We start from the raw sequence: 13818 nt of genomic DNA, 5'->3' as shown, positions 1-13818 counted from the left end.
CATCAGAAGAGAGCCTAGAGGAGACGTTCAGAGGAGATTGGTAGGGAACCCAGTTATTCCCCAGTCCCAACCGTGTGGTCCAACCTGATCCAATGTTGAGAGAGCATAAGCCTGGGATAGGCAGATGTTCACATGAAGCACTGAGCAAGTCTAGGAAAGATGGCTAGTCAATAAAATGTGTTGCTTGCTAAGGGCTTATTTTTTATTTTTCCAGTTAATCTTGCTTTGTTTGAGTCACTCATCTGTTTTGCAGTTGATTGGTATCACATTTCCTTCCTTTCCAATTTAGGAAGGAAACAAAATGTCATCTTTGAGGGATATGGCATAACCAGTCCTTCTCATATCTACCTTCTCCTTCCCATATATCATATAAGAAAGGGAGAGTGCAGGTGACATCACTGCTATCGACTCAATCCCTGGAAGATCCTGAGCAGCCTCTTCCCAGGCAGTCGGGTTCTGATGCACTCTGCTGCCTTGGATTACTGCTAACTGTGAGTCTGTACCTTTTAAACTACACTGCAATATATCTCATATTTAGCATTGCAAGGTGGTGAAAACTGAAAGAAGATTATGCAGCCTCACTTCCTCTAGGATGTTTTGTTATTAATGAGTTTAACACCTCTACTTAATACAGTCTTGTTTAGTTGCCGTTAGAGACGTGACATCAGTTCAGACTTAAGAACTCTCGAATTATTTTGTCTGTCTCACAGGTTAACTGGCTGATTACAGATAGAAATTGTAGGTCCAGCTGATTCATCAAGCTAATTAATTGAATTACTTCATCAAGATTAGCTGTGCCAAAATATTGGACGGCAAACTTGGAACTGTGTTGAAAATACTTAACAATACTTACATAACACTTCATGAAATACTGATTTTTCAAACATTAAAATCATGCAAATACAAATTATAATATGCTGGAAAATGGAGAGTTTTAAAAACTGATTTAAACATTTACTATGCAAGAAGGCCTAGAAAAAAAGACTTGATATTTTCATTTACTAGCTGAACTAGAAAAGAAGGTGAAGGGAGGATCTGGTGGGTAGTATTGCTTAGAAAAAAAAATTGATGTAGCTTTCCATCTCTGAAAAAAAATTTAAAAAATTTTCACTTTTGATCAACCTGTTTAATCTGGCCTTGAAGTGGAATATGTTTCTTTTCCCTTAGTAAAGAGCAACTTTTTTTTTTTTTTTAAATAAGATGTCTTTGATTTTTAAATGCTCTAAGACAGAAAATTCAGTTGTTTCATTTTGGCTTCTATTTCAAAACTGAATTTTTGTAATTTTTTCCTTTTATTTTCCCTTTGGCTGATAGGGTTCATTTAATCTTCAGCCATTCACGTGTGTGTGAAAATAGCATTTGTGAATGCTTCAGTGATTTTTAGTAACTTTTAAAATTGATTCTTTTTAAACTTGTATTTATATTGTACAGTCAGTCTACATTTATTGTGGTTGGAGAAAAATGTAACCTGAAATTTCACTATGGTTAATAGGAAACGCTCATCAACATTTGAGACTTAATTTTAAATCATGGAGAACAGCAACAGTGAAAGAGGTTGGAGTTTGCAGCTTGGTGAGGCATTATTACTGGGAGAATATGATCAAGTTTGTGGCTAAACCCAGTTGGCTCAACTGAACAGGGTTTTATCTGTTGGTAGACCAGAAGATATGAGAGCTAAATCATGCCAAATAATCTGTCCCAATGGGACTCTCATTGTATACTTCGGTTCAGCCTTGAAAACCTTGTAATCAATACACAAAGGTGTTGAAAGTGGGTTTTGTTTTTAAATGAAGATTAAGTTCATTTATTTCTCAAGGATCTTCCCTCCCTTATGATTACAGCATGAGATGCACAGTCCTCCACTTTTGTGAACATACGGTTTCTTTGAACACAGATGAGTGATTATTTTCTACCCCTCTTTTCTATGGTCTTCCTTATATCATTTTGCTTTGTTGTAAATGCGAAGAAAGTATTTTTTTCAGGAAATACTGAGTTTTAAAGACAGAGATTATATGTATCGCTTTGTAAGCAGTGATAGCAATCTTTGTTGTTGCAAGCTAATGCAATCGTGCTCTCAGATTAAAGCATTTCTGGGGACCCAGCGCTCTTATTACTGGCTCTGGAGCTGCAAAGTGCAAAGCATCTTTATACTCAATACCAAAGGGAGGAGCGTTATCAATATAGGAGCCTTTCTTTTTTGTTTTCTGTGTATTTCCACCATCTGCAAGAATGGTAGATTTTCATTCTTTGTTTTTTAAACAAGGAGAAAATCAACACAAGTAACTGCAGAAGTGTTAATAACATTTAGAATAAGTTTTCACATATTGGGATAGCTTTTTTCCCTTCCGTCCTGGGCACTCTGTCCTGCTCAGGCTGTGGAAAGCAGTAAGAAGAACAGAGCTGCAGATGTCTAGTCGGCATCAAAGAGATGGACTGGCTCCACCACCCCTCGCTCCCTCTCCACATGTCACCAAGGGTAGGTTTTTGAAGCGTAGGCAGAAGAGAAGTGGCTGGTCCAATGTGGTATTTCCAGTAACTGACACAAGCTAGAAGAATTCTTCAAATTTCTCTTAAAACACATGAGAACAGACCAAGAGCAGCTTTGCTTAAATGACTGGTTTCTTGATGAGCCAGTTCTCCACTGAAAGGATTTTGGCATAGAAGTACATAATATCTGTTATACTTCTACTGATATAACACGGTTCCTTTTATGTTCAAATAAAAATTACCTTTGCCCAGCACATATGTACAGTGTAAGTTCTTTGGAGCAGAAGCCAATCCTTATCATCACCATGTTTTGAGTCTAAAAGTGAGATTGTAAAAATCCTGCTCATTCTGAGTAGCCCTTACTCAGCAAATGTTCCTGTCCAGATGCGAGTATGAACAAGCTTCTCAGGAGCTAGCTATATATTAAAAACCAGCTACACTGAAGAAAATTATTTGTTGTAAACATTTGAGGCAATCCTAGCCCTCAGTGTGGTTCTGTAATAAGGAGTTGCCAAGTGTCATAGCTGGTTTCTTTTGTTATTTCCCAGTTTGAGGCTGCGATGGTTTAATTTCAGACAGGCTTGGGAATACTCCCACCTTGCCACAGGTTGACTAGTCCCTAGTTCAATCCCAGCCACAAAGTTGGTATAAAGTTCCCTTTGCTTCTGCACCAAATTTATCATGGCAGAGTCCAGAGGATAGCCTCACTGCCTTTTGGGGTCATTTCAAAATACATTAAAATGGTACCCGAAAATGGTACCCAACTTTCGGTTCACACAGGAGGTCTCAGTCATGAGTCCTTCACGAAGGACTGATGTTAGACTGAGGAAAGGTGCAGTTCTAGTGGAAAAGCAGTCCTCTGAATCGTTTCTGGCAAAGAGAATAATGTGTTGATAGTGGATGTTGTGGAGCCACAACATCATTTTGACAGAAAACGTAAAAGTACCATCACTTACTGATAAAGCAAAATTCCCTTTGTATTTAGTAGAGTACCAAGAAGACTTTCTAGACCCCTTAATACATAACATCATGCTATTTTAACTTCTTGCTTCTCCTTTTTAAATTATGTGGTTTTTTTTAAATTGGTAGGTAGTAGATACCACATTTTCTTCAAAGATATTTTTCTCTTCTTCAGGCAGTTTGATTGCGCAATCATTTCCCAATCTTTTGATATAGTTTCTGCAAGTAATTTTTTAATGAACTAAAATTTCTCCTATGGAATTAAAACTCATAGTAAATTTGACACATCTGGGAGAAAATATTTTCAGCATAAAGTTCTCTCAATTTCCAGTTCATACAGTACTAATCACCTATGCAAAAATAATGTTATTTTCTTGCGACAGCAAATTATAATAATGGGAATTTTAATTATGGGAATTTCAGCTGGAAAATTTTAAAAAATTACAGCAAACGGGTACCAAAATGTAGCGTTTATACAAAATTTTTTTTTTCCAAAGCACCTGCCTATTTTTGCCCTTGAATCATTGCTTGAATAAGCTGCAGTGGGAAACATAAGAAAGGGTCAGCTTCTCAGCTGGTGTGAATCAGAGGCACTTCAGTGAGTAAATCAAACTACTGCAAATCACATAAGCAGAGGATCTAGCCCAGAGTCCTCAGCTGCTCTAGCAGTTTTCACTAGGGTACAGACATTTTGATTATCTGCTGCTGTTTGGTAGGATGACTGTTTACTGTGGTGCTGCTGGCTGACTAGCATCAGTGATTGCAGCTCAAAGAAAAGAGTCAGTGCTGTTCACAAGAGCACTGTGTGCCAGAATAAAACTGGCTGTGCCATGATACTCCTCATTCCCTCAGTGGAAAGAGGACTGGTCCATTTGAAAAGGTATTATGCCATTCTTAACATTTAAAAGACCTCACTGATTTTACCTGTTCGTGATGCTTAACAGTGACCCTGCAGAGAATAACAGAATAACATAAAAGTTGTATGTGGAAATTACTTGAAATGCACTGTCATACATTTACATTTACATTCTCTTATACAGAGAACAGATATGCAAGAGAGCTACCTCCAAATGTTTTAGAAGGATGCTGAAAGGATATAACATTCTAATAGATATTGTTCAATGGAGAGGTTAAACCTCCAAAATTGCTACTCCATCCTACAAAATAATTTAGCATGATTTCAACTGCTGAACAAAGATGTAGTGGGCTTGGGGTGGGATTTTCTCTTCCTAAAAAGCAAAAACCAGCACGCAAATCCAATTAAACCAAACCCAAAACAATCCATCAGAAGAAGAGTATGACCTTTGCAATTACTTTCCTGGACCTGGGATGTTTGGGAGTGATCCCCAGGCAAAGCACATAAGGGAACGGCAGCTGTGGGTCAAAGCAGAAGTCCGAATAGTCCACTGTCCTATCTAAAACAGAAGCTACCAGCAGTTATGTAGTGAAGAGTATAAAAATGGAGTAAGCATATCGTGGCACTTCCCCAGAATACTCTCCTAGTCTCCAACATCTCTGTGTTAATAGCCCTGTATGGATTTTACCCTGGAAATGCGTGTGAGACTGTAGTTTCCACAACACTGTGGGGTAAGGACCCTATGTACCTGTTGTGTGATCAATCACATCCTTCTGTTTGTTTGGACCACCTCCTGCTACCTGCTAGCTTTGCTGGCACCCTGCGATGGGAGGGATGGTGAACTGCTGGTTCCTATTCATTTTTGTGTGCCACAAATGATGTTATAGACCACCATTGTAACTCCCCTTAGACATCTGTGGTTCAGGTTGTAGCCCATTTATTCATCCTTTATATGGAAGTTGTCCTGTGCCTACACCATTCTTGTCACTCGTCTCTGAAAATTTTGCAGTTCTACTGTAGCCTTTTGGAAAGGGGGGACCAGGACTGCCTCTATTATTCAAAATACTAGCGTTCTGTGGGTATATACAGACACATAATGATGTTTTCTGGGTTTTTTTTCTCTATTCTTTTTCTAGTAATCTATATTGTTTACTTTATTAATTGTCTCTCAGTAGAAGTGAAAGAAATGGCTATGCTTACTCTAAGGTACAGCAAGAGTAAGTATAATTGATGTGTAACTTCCTTGTTTATCCTTCCTTGACTTCAAATATTAATAATGTAGCCTTTCTTCTCTTATCAAAGACAGATTTGGCTAGAGTAGGTTTACGGTGGAATGGGGAAATCTATAGAGAGCATTTCAGGAGGTGCTCTTGAGTTTGAACATAAGCACTAATTGAAAGTGTGTTATTTTTTTCTGGAGACTGCTGGTCATTTTTTCCTGCTTTCAGTGATGGCAGATGAGGTGTCAGAGAAAAGCTTCAGCATTTGATGCTGGATTTGCTGCATTCTGTTCCTCTTGGCACCAGCAATCAAAGAATTAGCACGTCTCCTTTTTACATTTTGCAGGAGGACTTTGAGCAGGGAATGGGAGGGAACCCGGGGAATTCAGGTTTTGGGCTCTGGTGAGCAGATCCTGGCATCTCCCCGCCATGAGCGACAGGAGGGGTGCAGCGTGCTCTGCTAAGCAAAGTGTGGTGGAAGTCCTCAGCCCAGACAGTCCTCTCCCACCCGTGAGCACTGCAGCGCTGCTCGCCGTACCGAGAGCGCAGGTGACTGTGCCTCCATGTGCTGAAGCTAGCCAGTTTTGCATCGTGCCCCCTCAAAGTGGAAGTGGGAACATAAGGAGTGCATCCACTCCTGCTCGACAGCCAACCCAACGATGCATGTAGAAGAAGTGCGGGCAGGTTTAGAAAACTGCTGGCAGCAGATGCTTGCCTGGTGTAAAGTGTCTTCAGTGGTCCTGTGATGATCTACACCAGCTGAGGATCTGCTCCCGCTTATGCAGTTGGGACTTCAGACGGGTGTCTGCGCTGAAAGCTGTTGAGCTCCCCCCACTCATCATTTAAAAGGAATCTTAATCCTTTCAGAGCCTGCATTTTTCAAGCCTTGTAATGACACACGCTGATTGTTCCATTCGCTTCATCGAAACTAATCATCAGATGTAAAACATTGCGACTGACACAAACAGGGAATAGCTATATTGCTAATCTCTCAAAAAATTTGAATCCTCACAGTTAGCCAAGCCACAAGGCTTTAGAAATGTAACAGCTTTCTCAATAAGCAGTATGTCATTCAAGTCATCGCATAACATGGACTCTGTGAGCAAAAATCTGACTAGTTTTCTAAGAGACTCAAGTATCTTGCTGCTGTTTTGTATGTAAGAGAGGAAGGGGCACAGCACTTTTTTGATACTCCTTTGTAAGAACTTCTTACAAAATGTCTGCGCCTCTAATTTTGTCAGATTACATTAATTAGCAGTGAAAATCACTCTCAGATTTATTCAAATGCTTTGTACAGACCACTTGTACTTAAGATATTTGTGGCATGACTCACTTTAATCTTGGGTTTTATAGCCCTTTCTCTTAAAGTAATTTTTGTTGACATTTTCAATGGATGCTTTCCCTAAGAAGTAGTATCAGAAAACCATGAATGAAGCTTTAGGCAGTTACATTACTTTGCAGCAGTAGTAGGAAGAGTATGGTGATAACATTTATTCTTAGCTGAAAATTGAAATTCAGCTACATAGCATTTTCCACCTTTTCGTGGTTACCTTTTGCCACATGGTTGTCACACATACATGTGACAAATTGGTGGGTTCTGAAGGTTTTCAGCAAAATAGTATTTTTTATTATTTATTTTTATTTTTTTATAATTTTTTAAAGTAGGTTTCACTATTTTAAATGCATATGTTTCTGAGTGGCTCATTCAAGAAAGAAATAGCACCACTCAGGTTCATGGAGTACTCAGTGATTACACACTCTGAGTTTATGCTTCGTAGCAAATAGATGACCTACTTATATAAGAAATATTCTCAGGAGTCCTGTAAGTAATGAAGTGGAGGAACTGTGCATGCTTATAAATAGAAAAATAGGTAAAATCTGATAAACAGAAATCATTAACATTTCTGTTCACAAAGATAATTAAACTAGAAGGAAAATCAATATGTAAGATAGTTGTAGTAAAATATTACTCTAATCTGTCTATCTGTTTATAGTTTCCATGGCAGGTTTAAATGAGAGTTTCTTCTTAGGAGCTTGACAGTTGGGTGTTTGTTTTTTTTAAAAAATGTAAAATCTCAGCAAAAAGGAAGGGACAAGACATCAAGAGGATGTTTAATATCTATCAGAACCACTAGAAAATGAATCATTTGCATTCAGAGGGTGTGAAGCATCTGTGGTTTATGGCTGAGAGAGAGTTGGAGGATCATGGGCCGGCAGATGTAAACAGGCTGAAGCTGATAGCTGCTTAAAAAACGACAACACTGAAGACAGCTCGAACTGGGAAATGGAAGAATGTGGAATGTGCTGTTTCCAACTGTACATAAGGAATGCGGGAGGTACTCCTTTCCCAGATACGGTTTCTGAATATTAGGACTCAATGTGTCTCAAGGTTAAGGTGTAATACTATCATAGAGTTAAAGGTAGTTGAAGAGGAACTATTGCAAGACTGAAGTATTGCAGGTGTAGATATAAAACTTGTAACTGCAAATTATAAATCTTATTTTAATCTGTTGTTGTACAACTGCTAATTCAAGCTCCAGAATCCCACCTATTATGCCATTGTTACTGCTGTTGAAGCCTGCCGCTCTCCTATTCCAAATACCCCTCGGCACGCCATTGCTGCAGCACTGAAGCTCTGAAGGACTGAAAATCTCAAGACATTGAAAATATCCGTGAACACTGAGAAAAAAGGTCTGCCACTCTATAACCATAGAAATACCCTTATGCCATAAAGCTGATATACATAACATCTTGTAAGGGCTATTTTAGGTATCATGTTCAGATGCAATTTAGGAAAATGCAGTGCTGAAGAGAGGAACCAAACTTCCTTTTAGGACCAGTGGGGAAAATGGGATGGAGGGTGCAGTAGTCGGAAATTTCTGAGCTAAATAAATGCTGGAAGGGCAATGGTTTTCTTCACCACTGTCTGAGCTTTGCCAAAGGGTACTGAATAAAATCTGTTACAGGAAACATCATCTGTTTTATATGGTAACTTGCAGTATCACTCTCAAACTGACTTCTGCAAGCTAGCAGGAGGCCTAACCTAGCCTCTGGGATTGCCAAATGTAGCTTTCACTGCAGATTGCCCAAAGGGTTTGTCAGCACCACCAATTTATTTGGATTTTGTCATTTTCATAAAAGCCATGTGTCTTGAGACTGTCAGATTCACTTGAGTCTACTTGAAACAGTAGATAAGATTAAAACGAGAGATAAGCTCCTGACTAGAAAGCTGAAAAGGCTGTTGCAAAAAGGAGGCATAAAGTACGGGAATGTGAAGTGCACCTGAAAGCAATCTTTTCTCCAAACCGCCATATAAGATTGTGACTGGTCTTAGATGCTGTAGCTGAGGGCTGAAGCCACAAAGCCCCGGTTAGAGAACTGCCTTTGAGAGCAGGCATGTGAAATGACTTTGGGAAGGGAGCAGCTCAGTCCTGCTCGCCCTGGGCACTCTCTGACTCGACGTTTCCGCTTTTCCCTTGGTCTCAAATGGGTCTCTCGGGCTCACTAGTGCTCTGTTCCTGCCTGGTTTATCCAAAAGAAAATGGCTTTGATAATACATTTCTACTAATATTTACCCAGTTTCTCTTCACTAATTTCCTGGCATATTCATTTCCCCTGTCTTGGGGAACCTTCTTGGGGAATGTGCATCGCCATTTTAGTCCTCACTTAGCACATTACTTCCAGCTGAAAGGCTTTTTAGTCCTTACTTAGCACGTTTTTGCTGGTTGAAAGACTTTTTCTTTTTTTTTTTTTCTTTTGTTTTCTAATTTTTAATAGGTTTCTACCTTTTCTGGGCTGACAGGACCCTGTATATATCATAAGAAGTAGTCATTTTGCTGCGTGTAAATCCTATTAGAATTCTAACTGTTGAGTTTTTCATTGAGACCATCCACAGCAGCTGCAGTGTTCAGACAGTTGTTTAAATTCTTTTTGATGGTGTCTCCTGTTGCCAGCTTTGGGGATCCTGCTATGACAAAACGATTTGATGTTGAGAAACATTCATGCTGCAGGTGGGATTCCCTGCAGAAGCAGATGTGTTCACCCCCCGGGCAGGCACAGAAGTAATGTCTAGTGTAGGAGATGTGTGATTTGCAAGAGGGAGAAGTGGGGCTGCATGTATTTCCACAAATCAGATGTTTGCACAGGTGACGCTTCCCCAGACTGTGGACATTTATCCTCACTTGGATGCTGAACCCACTGCAGCGCATCCCTCGCTACGACTGGCAGTTCTGCTAAGACTTTGTCAGGGGAAAGGCATCTACTCCGCTGTGGTCCAGCAGGCTCTGGTCTGTCCTCAGCTTAACGAGCTATGTAGAAACTACATGACCTGACTCTGCAATGTAAGTGTAAATCAGGAGCTCCTCCACTGAAGTAAGTGGGATTATGGCACTGTAAAAGTGATGTATGTGAGAGGAAAACCAGAGCCATGAGATGAATGACTGGAGCTGCCACTGAGCTGTAGAATCTCCTGGCATAGCTGGTCTGTAAGATGCACAGACTGTGTGCGATGCTTTCAAAATCAGAACAGCAGAAAAGAAGGATTTAGGGGAGACATCAGTAAAGCAGCAAAGCAGAGGGTCTTGTTTAAAATAGGGAAACAAAAATAATTCTAAATTTTCTGAAGAATCAATAGTTGCTCCAACAGAAAGCAAGGGTGGGTCTTTTCCTCACCATCGCTTTTGTTTTAAAGGCTGGGGGAAAGGATAGCTTTAAGTTCCAGATTCTATTGAAATTTTTTTTTTCTGTTTTTTTTTTTTTGTTTTCTTTTCCTTCTTCTTCTCACTTTTCTGTGAAATTATGCTAAAGCTAATTGCCACTCTACCGCCTGTGGTAAAAAAAAAGATTCATCTTGGGTTTAGCTTTAGGATTGCTCTCTCATACTTGCTAGAATTCCTTTAACACAGACTTTGCAGTCAATTCTTAAAATTTCCTTCTACAGGGAAATAGAAAAACACAAATGCAGAAGAAGAAGTCGTCTACAGCCTTTTTGAGTTTCTTATGGCGTCACCAGTCTTTGGAGCTGCTTACTTCTTTGTTGCTCTGGAGAGGTTAAGAGCAGCACTCCCGTGGTATATTATGTTGTGATCTCTTTTTAAGTTCCTCAAAAGATTCAGATGTGAAGTAGAGATCTCAGCCAATTTAGCTGTGAGGTAAAGATTCAGTTTTTCTGAGTGAAACCTCAGTGCCTCAATTCATCAAATACATATTTTGTGTAGGCCAGTGTCACATGAATTTTAGATGCTATCTTAGTGCATTTTGAATATATTTTGCCCTGATCAGTTAAGCTGTGATTCAGTTGTGACTAGACACACGTCCTCTCCAAGCAGATGAGTAGTCTCACTGAAACCTTTTACTGACAGTTCACGTAAGCTACCTGATCGCAGAACTGTGACCTACGTTTCTGTGAGCGATATATATCTGGTTTGAGTTAGGTTTGATTTTTTTGTTTGTTTGTTTGCAGGCAAGTGTTTTCGAGTCATCAATGTGACAGCTTCCAAGTCAAAAATAATTCTGGGTTATATTTTTTTCCCCTTATAACTGCCCTTCTCTCCCTGTTTATTTGAAGGCACAATGCAAGTTTTAAAGGAACAGCCAGCAGGGAAATGCTGCATTTTTCATTGGGGTGATGCATATAGAAAGTGAGAGACTGCTGAGTCAGGCACAGTTTGCTGTTTGTCGCTGCCTAAAACCATTAGCAATATAAGATTATACAAGGCACCTGCTGAAAGATCAAAAGATCTTACTTGAAACCCTGGAGAGTGATATTAAAGGCAGATTTGTAGCATGTACCCTGCACAAAAATAAAAACAATTTCTTTTTCTGAGAGCTTTTATGGCTTGGCTAAAAAAGGCAGGAAGGTGGCATGATTTTCCATGGCTTGTCGCAAGCCTTTGAGATTGTCCGACGTGATCTTTGAAACATCGGATGAGGAGGAGGGGGGACTTATTACTGATATTGCTTCATAGAGAGGCATGGAGTGGTCACATCCTTTATTGCTTTAAATCCACTTTGTTCATCGTGGTGTGTGCGGGGGGGTGGCAGGGCTCAACCAACATTGCAGCTTTGACTTTAAAGTGCTTTGTTGCCTGATGTACTGAATGGTGCTGACCTGAGTGCCAGGGTCCTCTGTGTAATGCAGGAGGGGAGCTGGGTGCATAAAAAGCCGGTGCTTTAAAAGCTCGCACTAACCAGCAGAAAGTGCTGGAGGGGGGAATATGGCTGAAATCCTGATCCTCTCAGGAGCGAAGTTAACAAACCGTGTGCTGCGGGAGAGCATCCATCTCCGGTCTGATTTCCTTACGGTATAAGAAAAGAGTAGAGGAAAGCACCTAGTGAAATACTGCTGCAAAACTAAGAAGTGATGATGAAACCCTTTGTTCACTTTTCCTTAAGTTAGAGCTTCAGCTGCCATTTTGCAGCTGACCGCTGTAACTGCCTGCTGCTCTGCAGCGGCAGGTGCCCGAGTGACACATGCTTGAAGGTTTTCACTCTGCTTTCACTTTATGTAATTAATAATTTATTGGGCTGGAGAAGAAAACATACAACTGCAGCCTAATGATGAGGGGGTCTCTCTGAAGTGGGTTCACGTCCCTGCTCCAGTATGTACTTAACATTATGCATTCATTGAAACAAGCTCTTGCTGGGTCAGCTCCTCCCTAGGTGACTACTGAGATCACCAGGATGCAGTGATTCCTGCCCCTGTCTATCTACTCTTTCTCTCCATACTCTATTCCTCATGGAAAGTGGAATAGTTTATAGTATAAAGATTATTAAAGTACCACCCTTGAAATATTACACAGCCTGGTAGTCTGAGTCTTTATTTTGGCAGTAGGAGGTGCAGGTTCAAACCCCTTCGAGCAGAGGATGGAGTTGAAGATTTGCTGCTTGTAACCTGTGTGCATGTGAGTGAAAGGGGAAGGCACATCTTCTCCTCTTACATTTTTATTTGCAATCTGACCGAATAGCTGTGCTCTGTGACAACCTGCATTCTCATGGAAAAAGAGAAAACTGCAAAAATTAGTCATAGTGGTTCATTTGGAAGCAGCCCAGCTGAAAGTCTAGCCTTAACTTGTGAAGTGATAATTGGTCTTTCTAAAATTATTGCTAAGTTAACCACTTTGTGAGTAGCCAAAACCAAATGGAGGGTGTTTATGATACCTGTGGAATCATCATGTAAATAAGATACAAAAATAAATTCCTCCTTATTTTCAAATCTGACTCTCTCAAAACAACTTTAAAACCTTTTGTTCAGCAAAGTTATAAAACTTTTCAATCATTATGCCCAAACTGAAGTAGTACATAAATAATAAAATTATTTTCTTGTCTGCTGTAGAAGTGTTGCTTTAAGTCTTACTTTTCTGCAGAACGGCTGCCCCAGGTAGAAGGCTGTAAATGTGCTTGCTGTGGCGTGTTTTGGCCATGTCCTTCCATCTCCTGCAGTTGCCAAAAGCAATCACAACAGCCATGGATGCAGCCCCAGGAGGCTTCTTCAGTCGAAAGGGATTTCCTGGTGGCAAAGAATCAAGTCTTTTATTCTACTGTCTATTCTTGCTGTGGGGGGTGTTCAGAGAAGAAGAGGGCCACAGCCGAAGCACCTCCGAGCCCTGCCAGTCCCTGCTGCTGTAACAGGCTGTCAGAGCTGTGGGCACTCAGGTATGAGTTAGAGCAGCTTTTTAGTGGCTTCTGCTTTGTGCCAGGGCTTGGGACAGTTCCCAGCCGCCCTCAGTGTAGAGGTGGCTTAATTCCCCCGAGTCTGGCACAGTATCGTGACTACTGGGTTTGAGAGCACTTCTAGTGCTCAATAGCAATTTTCCAGTGCTGTGAACATGACACTGTCTTACCTTGCAAATTCTTCCATTGGCAAGCCATTGTCCCAGCTCCAACTGAAATGTCTTGTCATTTCAGGAAGAGACTCTGTATGCATTTGTAATAGCTGTTTGTGCCAAACACTTTTGAAAGGCTTTGGGTCTTCAGACCCCTTAGACTGTCAGGGGTCTGAATGGACATAAACATACATCGATAGGAGTGATGACTTGAAGATGCTAAACAGAGAAAACGAGAATAAAATGACCACCCCTAGAAAAACAAGGCATGAATATCATGAGACAAGCCTTCAAGAGAAAACAGCAAAGAATAAGACAAAAAACCCCAAACAAAACAAACCCCAAACCCCCAAAGTCTAGGCGAAAAGGAATACGTGGTAAGCTAAAGAAATTTAAAGAATTCAAAGAGTGCTTTTTCAAAGATCACTAAAGAGGTAGGTACAGGCTCATTGTGTAGTCTTTGTGCTCCTCC

Source organism: Mycteria americana, chromosome 3, assembly GCF_035582795.1.
Source record: "Mycteria americana isolate JAX WOST 10 ecotype Jacksonville Zoo and Gardens chromosome 3, USCA_MyAme_1.0, whole genome shotgun sequence".
Lineage (NCBI taxonomy): Eukaryota > Metazoa > Chordata > Aves > Ciconiiformes > Ciconiidae > Mycteria > Mycteria americana.
This window is presented reverse-complemented; position numbering follows the sequence as displayed.